The 18,729-nt window shown below is 38.3% G+C and overlaps 1 protein-coding gene across 1 annotated transcript in view; it reads right to left on the bottom strand.

The window, feature by feature from the left end:
- CSTF3 (cleavage stimulation factor subunit 3) overlaps positions 1–18,729 on the bottom strand; it is a 49,677-nt gene that overhangs the window by 16,952 nt on the left and 13,996 nt on the right. The gene's annotated exons all lie outside the window — the stretch shown is intronic.

Here is an 18,729-nt window from a genome sequence, read left to right as displayed (position 1 = left end):
TTTCACCAGGTGCCCCCAGCCCTGGTTCTCCCTTCCAGGCGGGACCCAACCACGCTCACATCTCACACCGTTTCACTCAGACAGCATGCACACTGCAAGGGCAGAGGGTGAAACATGGTCCAGAAGTAACAGGCTGCCTGTCAGAGAGGACAAAGAAAAGCAGGAGATGGGATGTTGAGGGCAGACTGGAACCCTTGATGAGCTCCAGTTACATTAACACACCGGGCGATCCATAGAGACGCACCCTGAAGAAACAAGGAAAATCGACGCCACCTCCAGAAGATACTTCTGTGTTGAAATAACGAACCTTTAATGAAATAAGGATTTGTTACGCTGCGTTGCTTTTTTTTAAAGCATCGTGACTTTTTAAAATCTCATTGCTCTTTGTTTACTTTGGGGATTCACAGCTTTTATTCTGGTGTGAAACACGGGAGCCACAGGAGCAGCTCCGACAGCCTTTCCTTCTCCCCAGGGAGCACGGCGGTAGGCAGCAAACGGAACCCTTTTACACCAGGTATTAATGATATCATTTTTATATCATTCCCATTCTAAAGCACAAGAGGACTTTTTAATTAGGAAACACCGACTCATCTGCAGGAGGCCTAAAACAAATCCTGTGTCCTGTCCTGCACTGTCTTCCCAGTGTGCTGTATCCCCAGTTTCTATACTCCTGCAACACCCTGGCCCCAAGAGCCCTAACAGAGCATCCCCATTTCTCTCACTCCTGAACAAGATTGATTAAAAATGAGAGAATTCAAACAAGTTTTGGGGAAAACCTTTAATGGCACACATGGCAGACCAGACCGCTTTCAAACCAAAGCAGTATCCTGTCCAAGCTGAAAGGACTCCACAAAATCCAGGTTTGCAGACAGTTAAGCCTAATTATGTCTTGCACACACTATTTTCACACAGCCTTTCTGCAAACTGTTCAGTTAAAAGATAGGTGAGCAGCAAAACGAGTGATTACAGAAATAACATTGCTCTGAAATAACACTTCAGTAACATCAGGAGGCGGCAGGTCCACGCTAAGGAGACCGTTCTGACCCATGCGGTCCGACACGCCGAGCCCACGCACCTCGGGGACGGGCATGGATCACCCCACCACTGCCTCCTCACGGCTTTCTGTTTGGGCACAGTCTTTCAACCTTCAAAAACCACTTATAATAATTGTAGGGTTGTTTAGACAGAAGTCTCTTGTGGACACAAATTAAGGAGTCTGACGCTGCCCTATTTCTAGTAGAAGGAAAGTCAATTCTATTTTAAATTTCTCCTCCATTGTAAAATCCAAAAAAGACATCTCCCCTTCTTACTTCATCCTTTTTTGACAGTAACTTTGCAGGTTCCTCAGCACCTCTTAGAATATGCCGAAAAGGATTCAATTCTCACAAAAGAGCCAGAGCTCTGCACCTCCCACTCCCTGCGAACTCCTTTTATCCTTGGTCATCGAGTGGAAAATAACAAATGTATCTTGGTTTGTATGTCTAGCACAGAGCATCGCCGCTGGCACTTTTTCCCCTTGCATTTACTCAAGTAAAATTGTCAATAAGATGAACAGAAACTTTTTTTTTTTTAAAGGAGTGAATCCCCAGGAGATAGTATAAATCCTTTCTTGGTGGAAAAAAAAAATTAATCCATAGCTTTGCCAATGACAAAAGGCATCATCTTGTGGTTATTCAAGAATGAGACCAAAAATAATTTTTAAAAGCTCAGAATGAAAAGCTGTTAGCATGCAGGGCAAAAATTAGCGTGCCTTCCAGGTGAAGCCACGTAAGAAGTGTTTTGCACGTCTGCCTTGAGTTACTGCGCCCAAGACAACTCCTAGACGGAGCTGGCATGGCTGTGAATGCTCTGCCTGCTTAGCACGTCTCCCTGCCCCTTGTCACACAAAAGCTCAGTGACAACTATTACTCAGCAGAAGTGACGTAGACTGACCCCCGTAATTGTACACAGTACCAGGTAACAGCACAGTAATCCCACTTTAATTGTTTACTAGAGCAACTTTATTAGCGCCTGGCAGCACAGTCACCAAGTAACATCAAAAGACAGAGCACGAGTACTTATCAGTTAGACTACACGCACTTTCAATAACCACAGACCTTGAAAAGTTAAAATATTTTGCTAAGAAAAAAAAGCTACATTCTTTATTTGTATGTGTTATGACTCAAAGAACAAAATATTTTCTACACGAATTATCGGATATATGTAAAGCTGCTGACCACACCTGGACTTCAAGTCAGTCTTACGTATTTGTTAAATCCACCCAAGTGGTTTGATATTGATTTCTGAAAATTCAGAAATCTTGGTACTGATGAAGTTAGGAGGCTGGATATTGGCAAGATTTGTTAAAAATAAAGGAAAAGAAAAAGCAATATTAGCTCACGCCTAGTTTTTATGAAGTGCCCAGAGGCCGAGGGAAGAGCAGCTCCCTCTCCTGCAGGAATCTGCATTTCTTGGCTTATCACTCCTGAGCCACCGCCCCGGCACAGGGACCAGCGGGATGGGGAGAGCCCCTCACTTCTCTTACATTCCTTGTTTTTTTCCTATTACCAACACAGGAACATCTATTAGATGTAGACAAGCATTAAAGGATTGACATTAATACCATATTTTTGTCCTTAAAGATAAACATAACGAAGTAAACTGTAGGACTTCACAGCAGATTATCCTTCAGTTTCTAACAGTGCCTCCATTTCTATTCTGATTGCTTTAATTAAAGAGGCATTACCCTCCTGGACATTAACGTATAGGAGTGTCTCCATCAGCTACAGAATAAGCTCAGGCACCTGTCATTCTAAGGTAAAACCGGTATATATGAACATGTCCCCTCCATCCTTGAAGACTACACAAGGGCCACCTGGTCTGACCAGCTATACTTTGATTCTCTCCTGCAGTAAAACACATCTGACCTTGCCCTTTTCTGCCTGTGGCAATGAGAAATTCCACCTGTTTTGCTGGAATAGTAACTTTAGATTTGATGCTCCAATAGGAATTTTAAGTCACTACTGTATCAGCTTTGTACAAGACAAATTCATAATAACAGAGCCAAATTTCTTCCCAGAATACACAACGTGCTTCCCTATAACGAGCTGCACAAACATTCAAGGGTAAAATCTAATCTATAAATTACACTGCACTTCACCCTTTTAAATAAACTTATTAAAAGACGTGTCATTTATGATTATGCAAAGCAAGTGATTTTATTAATCTAGAGACTGAAGACTACTTGTAGTTGTCTGGCAAAATACAACACAAGCCTAAAAAGTTTTATTTTAACCTTTCCAGTGTTTTGGTTTCGATCAAGGTCCTAAGGGAGCAAGGTTAGTACCTGGTACTCAAGGATCAACATGTCTTTTAATGCCATCTATTTCTATACCCCAGCTACATCATCTTTTTCTACAGTTGTTTTTGAAGGAAAACCAGTATTATCTCAAGCATAAAATCTAACGTTCCCTTATCTACCGCCTCCAGCTCTCCCCTTGGTGCGGCAGATCCTCTTGCCCCCTCCGCTGCCCACTGCCCTGTTCTCTGTTTTTTGGACATTTTTTGGAAGACGGACCTGAGAGACTCTGCACCCCAGGCAGACTGCGCCAGCTGATGAGGGATGGGCTGAGGGAAGAGAAAATTCCCCAACAGTGCCAGCGGTAACTTTCCGAGGATTTACTTCATAGTGGCTGGTATTTTTACAACTATTTCCTAAGATCTGGTTTCATTATAAATACTTCCATGTATGCAACATCTTTTTTTAAAAAAAATTCCACAGATACAGCATGTTTCGGAGTACAAACTTACAAGCAGAGCCTACATTTAAGTATTTGGAAGCATCACTTTTGTTTATTAACCGATGGAAGATCACTGTGAAAGACCTATTCTCATTCAGAGCTAGATGGCTAGGTATTAGATAATTAAAAAGTTAATGTTTTAAAAATAAAATCAGATGACACAAAATTTATCATAAATTAATCCATTTGTGCTGATCATTTACACCTCCCCTTTTTTTTTGTTACATCTTGATTGTTAAGGTAAATAATTGATTACCTGCTGTCAAGCCCAGTAGGATATAATTTGGGTCTCCACTAGTATAGAACTGTAGGTATAATAAAATACATTCACATTTCTTTACCCATTTCTAAAATACAGGCTATGGCTGGTTGGAGAGATGTTCGCACTTTATTTGCAGAACAAATACTGCTTGGACCATAGCAGTTCAAACTTTTCAGACGGCTTCAAAGAAATGTAATCTTCGAAAGGAAGGACAGAGATTCACATGCTCATGCACTCATCTATCTTTAGCACCTTCCACCTTTTGCTGAGGCTTCCAGTCAGTAACTAATTGCATGAGCACTTAACGTGACAAATTCATTCTCCTACAGGTCAAATAACAGCAATTACCTTTGCAAATAGCAAACCAAGCTCTGTTCAAGCACATGAAATGCAGACAAAATGCAGGACTAACATCCCACTTGCATGCGGTCATTAACTCAACGAGGATGGATGGTAACTGCCTAGATAACTGGATGCAAAACTTAAGTAGGCTGAACAAAGCACGTATTTCATTTGTGAAAGATATTCCAAGGCTTAACCAATGAAATCCTTTCTTTAAAAGCATTAGCATAGAATTGCAGATGTCATTTCTGTAATATATAATTTTACTACAATTTGTATCAGATAAGGATTGAATGATTTGGTATTTCTGCAGTCTTCAGAATTTCAATATTCCTTGTGAAAATACAGCTTCTATCTTGCTATTAGTAAAGACTGCAAGGAAGAGATATAGTACACTGAGTATGGGAAAACTCATTTTCTCAAAATGTAATAAGATGAGATTCTAAGTATTATCATTCGGCGCGGTGTCATTTTTCACATTCACATGCTTATGTGTCTCAATTTCAAATTCTGCCATAAAATGGGATTTGAAAAGTTCCTTACAAGTGTTCTAATGAAATGCCTCCAACTGCTACTATTACATGTATTATTTCTAGAGCTTCCAGAACCATAGCATTACATCACAATGTAAAAGTTGTGTTGTTTCCACTAGATATATCATCACCTGAAAAACAGTCTCCCTACAGGATTGCAGTCACAGCTGCCATATAAATGGCTATAACGTAGAGGAAAAAAAAAAAAAAAGCGCACCATTTTGCAGTCTGCTTCTGAGGAAAGCCAAGAATAGACTATTTCAGTTGGAAGGCACCTACGGTGACCATCTAGTCCAACTGCCTGAACAGTTCAGGGCCAACCAAAAGTTAAAGCATGTAATTAAGGACATTGTCTACGTGACTCTTAGACACTGACAAGCTCGGGGCATTGACCACCTCTCTCGGAAGCCTGTTCCAGTGTCTGATCAAACATGTTTCCTGATCACAACCATCAATTAGGTTTCACAGTTGCTTCCTCATTAACAAACTGGTGGTCTATCACGCATGCTATCGTGTATTTATATTTAGATACACTTTGAATTTTCTCACAGTATTTAAGAATAAACACACTTTTCAGTAACTAAAAGCATTATTTAAGCTAATGAACAGGACCTGTAATTCTGCAAATCCAATTACCAGTTACTATCCTGCACACAAATACCAGAATAGGCATTTACTGAGTAGCTAATGAAAATGTTAACTCTCCATAGCAAAATTCTGGGCCATATCACCATTTTCTGTCAAAGACAAAAAAAACCCCAAACAAAAACCAACCAAACAAAAAAGCAGTTTAAAGCAGCCATGTCTACAGGAAAAGTGATCACTAGAAAACGAAGGGCAGGATTTTTCATAAGGAGCCAAGTTGCAGTGAGAGATTGGGACAGGCCAGTGGCAGAGCTGGAGATGAAGAGCCAGTATTACGCAAGGTTGCTCCTCACTCTCCAACTTCTTGAGAATTGTCATTAGAGCCTCATGAGCCCAGGCCTTTAACAGCCTTCAGAAACAATTAACCAAAGCTTATCGGGTTAACATGCTCTACCAACCCTTCTCCTCTCAGAGGCAGCAGCCTAGAGAGATCTCTACATGACCATCTTCACCATCTGACCAATCGTAAAAAAAAAAAAAAAAAAAAAAAAAAGCACGACTGAAGACTTGAAAAGACTATTTCCAGAACTGTGAACATAAAACTAGACGTATCTGGAAGTTTGGGAAAGGAAGGAATGCAGCTGTGCCTGCCTGAGGGCTTGCAAGGCAGCATCTCACAACAGAAGTCTTTCCAGAAAAGAGTCAAAATGAAGAAATTGTGAAATGCTGCTCTGAAGACAGAGTAACATATGTCCCAGCTGAAATGTAAAAGCTACATAAACAAGACAATAAATTAATCCAGAAGAATACATTAATAGAATACCCTTAGGTATCAGCGAACTGTCTGCATTCTAGAAGTGCAGTAATACAAGGACTGAGAACCTGGACAACCTCGCTGAACAAACTTAAAGTAAACGGACTAGTCTAGAAGTGAAGAAAGATTAATGCACTGCAGCAAAGAAACTTAACTTTGCTACTAATAATATATTTTGGAATATTAAAGAACTATCTACTCTCTCTAATTCCTAAATATCTACTCCAGTGTAAAGAACAGCAAGGACTTCATTAAGAAATAAGAGAGCTCAGACACAGCATTTGTAAAAAAATAGCTACTGTGCTGTAGTTTAAACCTTAGTGAAACTTGATTTAATTTCCAGATACAGACAAATCTTTAGGAGTAGCATCTGCCTTTACTCCCTTACAAAAAATGGTGACCTCTTGGTCCAGCAGGAAGGCACTTTAGTCATGTTAATACTTTGAAAAGCAAGCATGAAGTTCAGGCACCACTGTCAAGAAACTAGCCAGAGGCTGTACAGAGAAATATTTATTCAACGGCAACCTTAAAAAAAGTTGTGTGATGACAAAACTGTTATGTGATTTTTCTAGTTGGACAATGGTACTGAATAGCAACCACTGATTCACTCACTGTCTCATTTATTTCTGATGTCACATATACTTCTCTTTTTGCTTCTCTTTGTTTTCAATCTGGATTATAAAAATGAAGAAGTGATTTCTCAAGTATTTCCTCTTCTTTCCCATCTACTGCATTCTACTGCTATCTCTTCTCATTTTGCTTGTTTGTGCATTTTACTTCATTTCCAGAAAACAAGACAAAAACCACACAGCAAACCTGCCTCATGTTATTACTTGCACTGCTATTTTCCTTCCTGACAAACTGAGTCCCATTATTGCATATATCTCTTGTGAATCAATATAATTTGAGTAAAGCTGTAGAAATCGTCCTTTTCAGGTCAAGATGAAAAGCACACTCCGTGCTCTTTAAAACACAAAGACAACTTATCTGTTCCTTCACCGCCCCATGGATCTGACATTAAAAAGTTGCCTAGAGATCGGACTGAAGAAGAGAACTAAGAAGAGAACTGTTGTCTCTCTAGGTCTTGTCTACCACGGGTACTGCCTCAGGCTACTGACCGGGCTGTTCTCTGCCGTACAGGGTAAAGCTCACATACATGGTTCATCCAAAGCTGCAGCAGTACCAGCTTTTCTTCCTTGTTCTACTTCTCAAACTCTCCTGTGCAAAATGATAAAGTTTCCCCTATGAATGTTTAAAGACAACTGTCCCCAACGAGAATCTGATATGAGGTATATAATCAATAGTTATGCTTCCCTCCACCATCACTTTTCATATATCTGCTCTTTACTTAGAGTAAGCAGGTCTTAAGTGTCAATTTAAAAATCAGTAGACCACAAGACCTCTTTAATAAGCACCTTCTGCTTGTGGTCATACCATGTTTAGCAGATAGCAACAAGTATCCCCTGGTTAGAGAAAGACAAGATTACATTATCACTAGTTACTTAAAAAAAAAAAAAAAAAAAAAAAGGAAGACAAATTTTGATCCATTCCTTCCAGTTCAATCCACGTTGCTCCCACGCTCTCTTTTGCTGACTTCTTGCACCTAACAGCTTCACACGGTCATTCTGAGATACTGGTCCTTACCCACTGGTTTCACCTGACAGAACTGCATCCACTTCACTCTCCACGTTGTAAAACGCACCTGTAAAGCTCCAGCAGCCTACCCACATACATGGCTGACTACAAGCGCCAAGACCTCCTAACCCAACATCAAGAAGGTGCCTCTCACACTCCCTGCTCAGCACAATTCAAGAAAACAAGCACTTGTCTGAGGCGTTTAGGTCTCACCGTGCATCAGTGTATTTTCTGGAACACTGCCCAGCTTTATGTTTCTAATCAGGAAGTACAAGCTACCTACTCCAAGCGTTTTTTTCCAAATAATGGGAGATAATCCAGTGTTCTTTACTCCTTCAGTCTGCATTTGACTGTACAACACATCTTTATCTACGGTACCCATTCTTTAATATCTTTTCCAAATCGGAATAATCATTACCTTTTTTATTTAGGCAATTTGCCCATTATCAAATCTAACATAACATTAACTCTATGGAGTAATTTACAAATGCTATGCATCCTTCTATTTCCCATTCCTTTCTAGTCAAATTCAACTTCATACCTAGATTCTCAATTTGTCTGCAAATCTCATTTTAGTAAAAAGTCAATTTTCAACGTGCCCCATGGCTTGTGTAATAATTTCCTCTTCAATTTCACACTTGCTTTAAGCCACAGCAGAAAACATCACCCCAAATTCACACTCCCGCAAACTACCTTGCTTTCTTCCTGACTTACACATTTTTGTTCTTCCTACCTACTTTGGTTCACTTCTGCTTCTTATTCCTGTTTCTCTGTGTTTTCTGTATTTTACAGAAGCAGTGGGAAGTTTTAAAATGTGTTCTCAGACAGCTAACATCAACAGACCTACTGATATCCTTTGCAGTTATTGGGAAGTATGCAACTTCACAAAGCAGCAGTGCTTTTTTGCCTAGAATTAATTTTATGTTGGTTTAACTCTCAGAGGAACAAATTTATAGGACTCAAAAGCATATGCGGCATACATGGATGGCAAGTTAATCTGTTAGCATGACAAAATGTGATGAGATAAATTAAAGACTTGTTGGCTTTATCTATTGCCTAGATCATTAAAGTTAAAAAGCTGTATTAAGAGTGAAGCCCAAAAGAAAAGTATTTGGCCCATCTCATGGGGCTAGAGATCCCTAATTTGTGGACTCCGATAAACCACACCGGTTCTCTACCATAATGACATAAGCAAACAGCTCCTCAGCGGGGGCAACGGAATTGCACGAATGCTTTGTTTTGGCTAATTTAGGCAGATAACAGGTGCCAGTATCTTCCACAAGGTTGCCAGGCCAGGAGCACAGACACACTGCAGCTTGCCATCATCACTAGCAAGGCACTAATCCCATAATGCAGGCTGAAAACTTACATTACCCAGACCTTAAAAACAAGGCAGGGATCAGACTGCTGCAACAGATTACATGTCAGAAGTGGTGCATCAGGAATCACTACCCAGAAAAAATATAAACCAATTTTTTCCATACACAGATCTCATCCCTTACAATGTTCTAACTAATGGTCTAACTTAAACCCCTGAATTTAAAATCATCCAGTTGCTTTTCACTTCTATCAGATATCAGTGCTCATTAAAGTAAACATACAGCCCATTAAAAAAATAATTCCTCCTTTGATTTTGATATCCTCAAAATATCTCAGAGAAAGTAAGACAGCAAAACTTCTAAGAAAGTGGTCATTTACTATGTAATTTGATGAGATGGCTGGGGAAAATGGGACATTCTAGGGGCACTAAGTTTCCCATTAGGTTTATAGTTTGATGATTTCTTCACACCATGAATTATGATATTTCAGAAAATTTATTTTTGTAGAATAAAGGTATCACATTTTTGTATGGAAAGTTTTAAGAATTCTCCATTCATTCACCAAGATTATAGGTTAATAATATATCTGAACAAGTCAGAATTTCAGAGAGACTTTACTTTTTAAAGGGATCCTTGAATACCTATTTAAAAAAAGAAACAACACATCCAGAAGACAGCAAAGGTCCCTTAAAGTCTTCACACTGACTTAGCAAAAAGGGCTAATAGTCCAACTGAAGACATATAAGGGCCAGAAAAAACTGCTGCCCTTTTAAGTGATCAAATTCATTTAGAGGCCATGCATTAATTTCTCCCATTTTATAGCATGGAACTAATCTAATAGAGGCTCTAGCCAAAATAAAGACAGGCAAACAAGCAATTCTCCTAAAGAAAAGGAATGCAAGTTGCTCAAAGAGTAAAAATGGCACTAGAAGATGTAATTGTATCATACAGCATAATCTTCTTACTGTTACAACATTAGCACAAGAGTAGCTCGGCCTGTCAGCGGAGGACAAATTGTTCTTAACGTTTTGTATCCATGGCCGGAATGTAAAGAACAATTTTCCAATATTTTTTTGCAAAAATGGCCCAAAGAATGGTTCTCAAAACCATTAGCTTGGTCTTGAGCCTCCAAAGGTGCCTGGGGCAGTAATGTTTGACCACAGAAGACAGTTGTCTCATCACAGGAAAAGAAGAATCTGTTAATAGCAGAGAATAATGCTCTGGCACAAGTAATTCTCTGCAACTGTGTCGCAGCATCAATTTGCAGTTGATAGGACATATAGTGCATTGCACAGTAAACCTTACTAAACCCAAACCAAGTGCACTTGAACTGCAACGCTACCAAAATAATCTTATAAGGAAGGGATGCGAGTCCTGGCTTTGCCATGGATTTCCTACGAAATCATGAAGAAACATTTATTATGTCAGTAATTTACTAAACTGGGAAAATAATCTGCCTCAGAGATGCAAGATTAACCTAATGACTGAGCTGGTTTTATTCTATAGAAATGGGATATTTCAGCTGAAGTGCAGGGAATTAGTGTATTTTTCTAATACAGGCAGCTGCCCTAATCAAAAATCCTTCATGTGTCTGTCAGAAATCAAGGAAATTCTCTACTGTTTCCTTTCTGAGAATGCATATTCTTAGTCATAGTTACTGAAAAGTCTCATCTATAATGTTAAAAAAGGAAAGACTGTATTTTGAAAGTCGATTACAGAATTAAAAGTCCAGATTTCTGTCTTGTGGCAATGAAGAGGAAAAAAAATTCACTACAAAAGCAGAGGGGAGAATTAATAGTTTCCTTCAACACATGAAGTTTTACTGCAGCGTCTCCTCAGTATCTAGTTACCAAATCTGGACTGATCACAAGCAGCTTAATCTAAAACCACATTAACAATACAAATCTTTTTGGTTAAAGAATTGATGCAAAAACATTTAAGCGGACAGACTACACACAACTATTCCAGGACCTCTGTTTCTATAATAGTTGAATTTCAGTGTAATTACTACCTCAATCAGTCTGCTTAGCAGATTTAACAAACAAGTTTCTAGAATATTTAAATGCTATACTGCTTTCCCCACTCACATTGTATTAGTACATTTTTTAAAGTGGCTTCCCCTTCTCCTCTTTTAAACTTCAGCTTGATGCCTTCAAAGGTTAAAGCTAAACCTGATGGGCTTTCATCTGTTGGAATAGTCCCACTAGTCATAAAACAGGATGAACACCAAAATACAGGTACAGCTACTTTAAAATCAATAGTTTAAATTAGTGCTTAGATAACTTATTAAGCTACTTTATACTTGAGTAATTTGCTACAGAGATGCACTGAAGTTGGAAAATAAAAATACAGAACACACGTTCTCATGCTTTAGAAATGAAAGCTATGTAGGTGACATTTCTACTAAAAAGGGAAAGGGGCTAGCTCTACACTGACGTCTTTAATTTTACAGGTCAAGTCAAGAGTTTACACCTTATGTTTTGGGGTTTTTTTAACTACACTCCATGTGATTAGAATTATAAGATTAAAACCCATTTAAGTCAGCTGTACTTTCTGTAAGACAGAAGACTTGTAAAGACAATTCATTAAATTGTTCCTATTTGAAATTCAGCAGTGTTGGATTAGCAGTACGAAGAGCTGCTCTGACATTCAGATTCTAATATAACGAAAATGTCATGTGCTAACATTAATTTCACATGCAGGTAGGTAGGTGCATTTACAGTTTATTTCAGGTCTTATGAAAGATGAAATGAGAAAGCTCGTAAAAAATGTCACACAAAACCTCACAGCCTATGTATCCTAGCAAAACATATGAGATGGAATACAACTGACATCCCAGTTTCCTCCCACCCTCTACTTCTCAGTATATGGAGAATACTAGAAGTTAGGGTTGAGTATTTGAGCTAAAGACTGTGATTTTGGAGTAAAGAAAGGACACTGGCACTGGTAAATCCCTAGACTTGCCAAAGAAATGTTAGCTTTGACCCATAAGCTAGAAAGAAAACGCTGAGCAGCAATGGGAGTGCTACTTTTATGTATGCTTGTACAGAATAAATAAATACAGCTTGTCGTTCTGCCCCCCCTTGCTAGAGAGCATTCTCAAGGATCACTTTCTTTTCAGTAAAGCCCTGTTTGATACTAATAATCTCATATATTTCTTGCTTTTCACAGTGAAAAATGCATTTGCTTCTACACCCTGTCACCAACAAGTGGTGTCCAAGCAGAATTAGACGCATTCTAGGAAACTGCTGTTTGAGACAGCAGAGATCCAGTCAGTTTGATACGTCTTTCCCCTACCCCTCAAACTGAGATTGTGTGTCTTTTCTGCTACAACTGACGATTCTGAAACCCAGAGTAAAGTGTTCTAAAACTTCCTGCAAAAAAGATCCTCTTCAGCAGATGGACAGCAAGTAATTATTTGATTTGGACCATGAAGACTTGAACTACTAGGATAGATGCATTTAGACAAAGACTGGACAGAAAAATACAGAATACTTTCAGATAGCATTTGCATTTAAGAATATTGCAAAATGCCTGACAGTTTCAAGCATGGCACTAAAAAAATAGTATGTAGGCTCTCGGCTGATTTCTTGCATCTAATTTGCACAGAAGCACACAACGGGTCTCAGAAATACTAACACAGATCTCTTTTCTTATATTTGGCTGCTTTAAGCTAAGATGCCACGAGCAGCACTTGGTCTGATGTAACGACATCAAGCACACACCACCACCAAACCATCATCTGTAAAAGTGACATGTAACTAACATAGTAGCTTAACTGATTATCTCTATCACTGGCTGAAAAAATTTGGGTAACACACAGAACTGCTACTAAAACATAATGTAAACCACCTAAATTGAGAAGATGCAGCTCACAGCAAGCCAGACAAGGTTCTCAAGAAAAGGCGTGAATTTCCTCAGGTTCAAAACTTTGGCCTAGCGTTGGAAGACGACAGTCTTGACCCATTTTTGGTGTATGTCAGCACGGTTATGCAGAATGCTTTAAAAAATCCAGTCTGAAGATTTAGCAACATGAAGCATCGCTACAAAACCTCCGTGATTCGCGGAATCAGCCGGCACTCGAGCAGGGAACTGACCTCGAATACAGATCACAGCAGAAATCTCTGCTCACAGATGTGAATGATCATAGTCTAGACAGTTTTTAGCAACTCTGCCAGCCTGGGAGAAAGGCAAAACACACGTAACACCACCGAGTTCAAGCAGCTAGTGCAGCTTAACTGCTGGTCAAGATTTCTGTGTGTTGGAGGCACGAAAGTAACCTCTAAAAGCAATGAACAGTGTCTGATGATGAAGCTTTTGCAGAAATGACAGGCTGCTGCAAGTCTGTCATGCAGGCTAATGGTAACACCTCATCAGTGCAGTGTCTTCATTTGAGTCAGACCAAAGATGAACAAGAATTATCAAACTTAATTATTTAGAAACACCTGTATTTTTCTCATTGGTAAATTAAAATCGAACAAAAAACCACACACACAATCCATCCAGCCCCCCAAGCCCCCACAGATAGACCTTATTTTGGGAATTCCTTGAAATGGGAAAAAATAAACCCCACAAAATGTTTCTGGAGGTAAAACTGAATTTCATGAACATCAGTAAAATGAAAATAAACACGCAATACCTAACTTTGTGCCTTTTTTTTGGTAAATAGATGAGATTTCTTATGCAAGCCATGTTTAACATCTTTGTAGAAAGAACAGCAGAAATTCTGTGGCATTACGAAAAGAGAAACTTACCTCCATCTGCTTAGTGGCAGAAAAATATTTCTGCTGAATTAAAGTCTGTCAGCTAATTTTAAAATTCCATAGTACTTCCCTTTTAATGTTCCTATCTGGCACACGCACAAAAAGCATTTGGGATATAACTTTTAAGTAACAATTTTAAATTGAATTGACAAAAAAAAGCACCTGAGTTATGTTTAGTCACATCTTATGTGAAGAAATTAATGTTTTATCCTTTAACAATCAATAGTACAGTCGGTTTCCTGCTCAGGCTTACCAGCACTGAGATTTTATCAAGGGCACACACCATGAAATATTCTGAGGTTTTAAACCACTTATACTGCCCATCGTGCTCACATACTACCATGCAGAATTTCAGTTGACATAAATATACTGATAACATTTCCCTGAGGAATGCTAGCTAGCAGGCAACAATAATGGGCAAGTAACATATACTTACCAGGGCAGCAATTCCTTTTTTTAAGGGGTGGGGTAGGGATAGGGACACTGCTCTGTATTAAACATTTTATCTTGCATGCACATCATCTTTTCATGTAACTTCAAACCAAAATCTCATGTGTTGGGGACTACTTTAGAGTTCATTTTTTACAAAGAAAACCTTAAGTAGCTAGTAGGGTTGTCAGGGGCACCTATTTGTACTTTTAAAGATTTATCCCAGTCTATTTAAAGAACAATCCTCTTGAAACTTTACATTCTTCATTTTAAGTGAACTGTACTTTCAGTTACTTTTTATATAAATGATCAGTCATCACCACAGAGTAAGCATTTCTAGCATTATTTTTACAATTAGAGAAAATTCACAATTACCAAAGCGACAGTCAGTCAGTACTAGAATGATGACATTTCCCTAGTGAATTTAAAACCGCTAGACTACAGCTCCGTGAGTCAGGATTACCATTCTAATTTAGTACGACAGAAATGTTTCTTCATGTACGAACTTGCCAGCACTATCAGGTTATACAGGTACACTTTCAAAGCACACTGCTTGTACTAAAACTATTAATTACTGCAATATCTATAGAAAATCTAGGGAAAGGGGTCAATTGACACAGCTAAGGGAAGGAAAGTTGCAAGCTGAACTTCCACCAGCAAGAGGCATTGCAAAACCAATTTTATGTAAACTTATTCACTGTCACTCATCTTCAACTTACATTAACTGCATGTTAGTAAAAGTGCATAACACCTTTAAGTAGACAAAAGCTTCTGTGTATTAAATTACCATCATTCAATTCTCCACAATAGTAAAAACAATGAGAAGGCTTCTTACACCTCAAGCTCCTGCATGGTATGACATTAATAACCATTTTATTTTCTAAGTATCTGTGATACAGTACAAAAGAGTAAACTTTAGAGATTAACTAAACCAAATTTCAGCGCAAGTTTAAACGAAACTCATTCCTACAACATACTGCATATCATAGGCTGCTAAATGTGTTTATTTGCTTTAGAAATGCAATATCATTACAATCTCACCAGCAGCCAAGCAGTTGCACAAGCATAATTAAGTGATGTTAAGAGCACCAGATTTTTTTCTGCAATAATTAAGACAGAAAAAGGTTTGTCATAGGATTAGTTTTGGATTTAAAAAAAAAAACTACATCAGGAAACATATAGAGAAGCAGAAATGTGACAAATACCTTATTTCATTACTAGTTTTATATAGTCATATTCACAGGAATCAAATGAGGTAAGACAGTTGATCCTCCATCACAGCACTGAACTTCTCAAATTACTTGATTCAGAGGATCAGTCTGAATTAATAATGATAAAATCTATCTAATTAGGATATATGCACAAACTCCATAAGTGTTTTGTTGAAACATAGAGCAGGTGTCAAAAGTATGAGTAAAATTACCAAGTTTCCTCAGCATACCAACAATTCTAGCTCTCCTCCTTTTGGAGAAAATCAAAGATGTGAAAGCTCTGAAAGCCTTTAGCCCAGCGGTCAGTCTACAAGACCTCTGGTTACAGGATCTCCTAACAGATCAGCAATGTGTGCTCACTGGAACTCACGAAACCTAAGTTGGACGTAGATCCTGTCACAGGGCTTTAGTACAATCAGTTTTGAAGGGAACAGACCCAGACAAAGTGTTTACATTCCAGGTTACCAGTGATTCTACTAAACAGCCTTGTCTCAAGATGCAATAGGACTCTGCTCTATAGTATTTCTGAAAACTGCCCACAAATGAAATTTTAAAATGACATCTTTCTACTTCTAACGCCCATCCTCTAACTGAAATGTTTCTGATTCCACAGTTCCAGTGAACTCTGGAAATGCTCCCGCGCCTCTACACTATGAATATTTGTCACTACCAAACCACCTAAACCCCAACACTGGTCAGATTCCAATCACTGTAAGATCATCTTGTGTGTAGTTAACCGCACGTATACAGTGTACCACAAAAATGTGAATGCAGCCTGTGCAGTGGTAGTTATGCACCAATGCATATCATTTCTTCTCACTTTTCAATTGTTGTATGTAAGAAAGGAAAAAGTGTCAAAGCTCATGGTATCAGGCACACAACACTTCACTACAGAAGTCCAAAATTGTTACTGGACACATAACACCCGTCACATTGAAGCCATCAACAAGAAAAAACATACAGTAACAAGGAAAAATGGAGAACATTTGTACTAACAGGTCACGGGAGTGCCAGAATGAATAGCTTGCCTTCACAGAAATTTCTAGCTAAAAGAAGCCACCGTATTTCATCACAGCAGTGACTCAAAGCCTTTTCACAGTCTGCAGAGGCTCTGCAGCAAATAAAGTTAAGCATTATTTTATGCAGTAGCACTAATAGATAAGGTTTAACAGAAAGTGTTCTCTCAGCCATCAGGCCACTCAAAATCTGAATAAAGAGCATCAGGTAACTCAACCAGCTGACAACTGGAAGAGATGTAGAAATGAATAAGAAATTATTACTGTAGCTCTCTCACCCCTGCAGATGAAGATAACCAATCTCTAGCACACACAGGGTACACAAGAAAGCTCTATATTTTTTATTTCTGGTTCTTTCAGGTTCAGACATGAGAAAGCAGCTCAAGTTTGTGTCTGACTTAATGCATATACTCCCCCCTCAAAACCTCAACAGAAGGATTAGCAAATGACTTCAACAAAAAGCACACAATGAGAACAGTGTTCACTGTCCTCCTTACATGTGAAAGTGAGACCTTGAAAGTGTTGTGAACAAGAGTTTTATATAACTAACACTTCTAACAGGGATGTTTCTGTCACCCCACGCAGAAAGAATACAACAGAATGGGAAGTAGTTCATGTTTATTCATGTAAAAACAGCAGCACGCTATAGAAGAGGGTTCACAGTAATCTCTCCATTAGGCATCACTTCCACTTCAAAAATGAAAATTCCTAATGCTTTCCCATGATATTTTTATGGTAAAATACAGAAAATAGAACTGTAAAGAAATCCACCTAGTGTTCTACCGCGCATTTTCTGAAACTACAATCATCAATTATGTGGATAACTTTCTGATATTATACAACTTGCAGGATCATGGCGACTACGCAAGATGTACATGCCTGTATTTACATATTGAGTAGAAAAGACAGGAAAGAAGTTGCACTCACTTTCCAGTGCAAGTCTACAATAATCACACAGACAGAACAACATTTATTAACAGGAATGGAACAAGTCCACACATGAGTAAGAAAAGATAATAATACAGTTGTAAAAAGGATTAAAAAAATCTCAGACTGAGGTAGTCAAGAATGTGCAATATGGATGTTTGTACAGAGCACCTGTACAGCAGTTTCTCAAAAGCAGTTTACTAGGAGAAATGTGGTAGACTAGCAAGGTGGGCACAGATTATAATGGGTATGTCTTCCATTAAGAAATTAACAAAGATCAGCTAGTGATATATACAATCTTTTCAGTTGAAAGTAGCACTAAACAGAATCTCAGCCAAGAAGTCTATTCTACTTTGACTTCTGATCACTCCAACTTCATCCTGACAGAAGTCAGTTCCCATTTTTCCCCAAGCAGAATAATTTTGGTAGTATGTACAACAATTTCTGAACTCAGAACCAGATTAAAATAAAACAGGGGAAGAAAATGCTTTGAAGAAACACAAACATTTTAAACAAAAACAATCATTTTTCTAAATGGTTTTATTTACATTTTTCATATACAAGTATGTTAAATAATACATTCTGACTAGTATCCACACCAGTGTGAATTACATGAATTAAAGATACTGATGTATTGCATATGATGAAATGCAAAACAAATCAACCCTAAGCTTTGGTCCCACCCTCTGAATCCTCATACAGCATCTGGTTTGTTACTGAGACATCTAAAATTCAAAGTGTTCATATCAGATAGAAGTCACCTGAACAAATATATCTAGTTTCATTTCTTTAGAACGAGGAATAACACAGGAGTCTTACTTGCAAAATTCGCAAGACGAGAAATACATATTAACAGCCAAACACTTTACACACATTACTAGCTTTGTATTTATTGTTTCTAGACTTGGGATATTTGTCACAACTGTCTTGTGCTTATGATTTTTATATCTTTAATTATGTCAACCTTTCAACCCCTACTAACAGCAGTTCAAATTGACCAGGATATAACGCAATATGCTCAACAATAAAAAAGGTTAAAAGGTGTGGTATGAACTGGCCTGAAACATTCAGGACAATTACAGATTAAAGTTTCCAATTAGAGCAACTGGAACTA

The sequence above is a fragment of the Caloenas nicobarica genome, chromosome 5 (genome assembly GCF_036013445.1).
Source record: "Caloenas nicobarica isolate bCalNic1 chromosome 5, bCalNic1.hap1, whole genome shotgun sequence".
NCBI lineage: Eukaryota > Metazoa > Chordata > Aves > Columbiformes > Columbidae > Caloenas > Caloenas nicobarica.
Note: the sequence above shows the minus strand (reverse complement) of the source record. Positions and strands in the feature narration are given on the sequence as shown.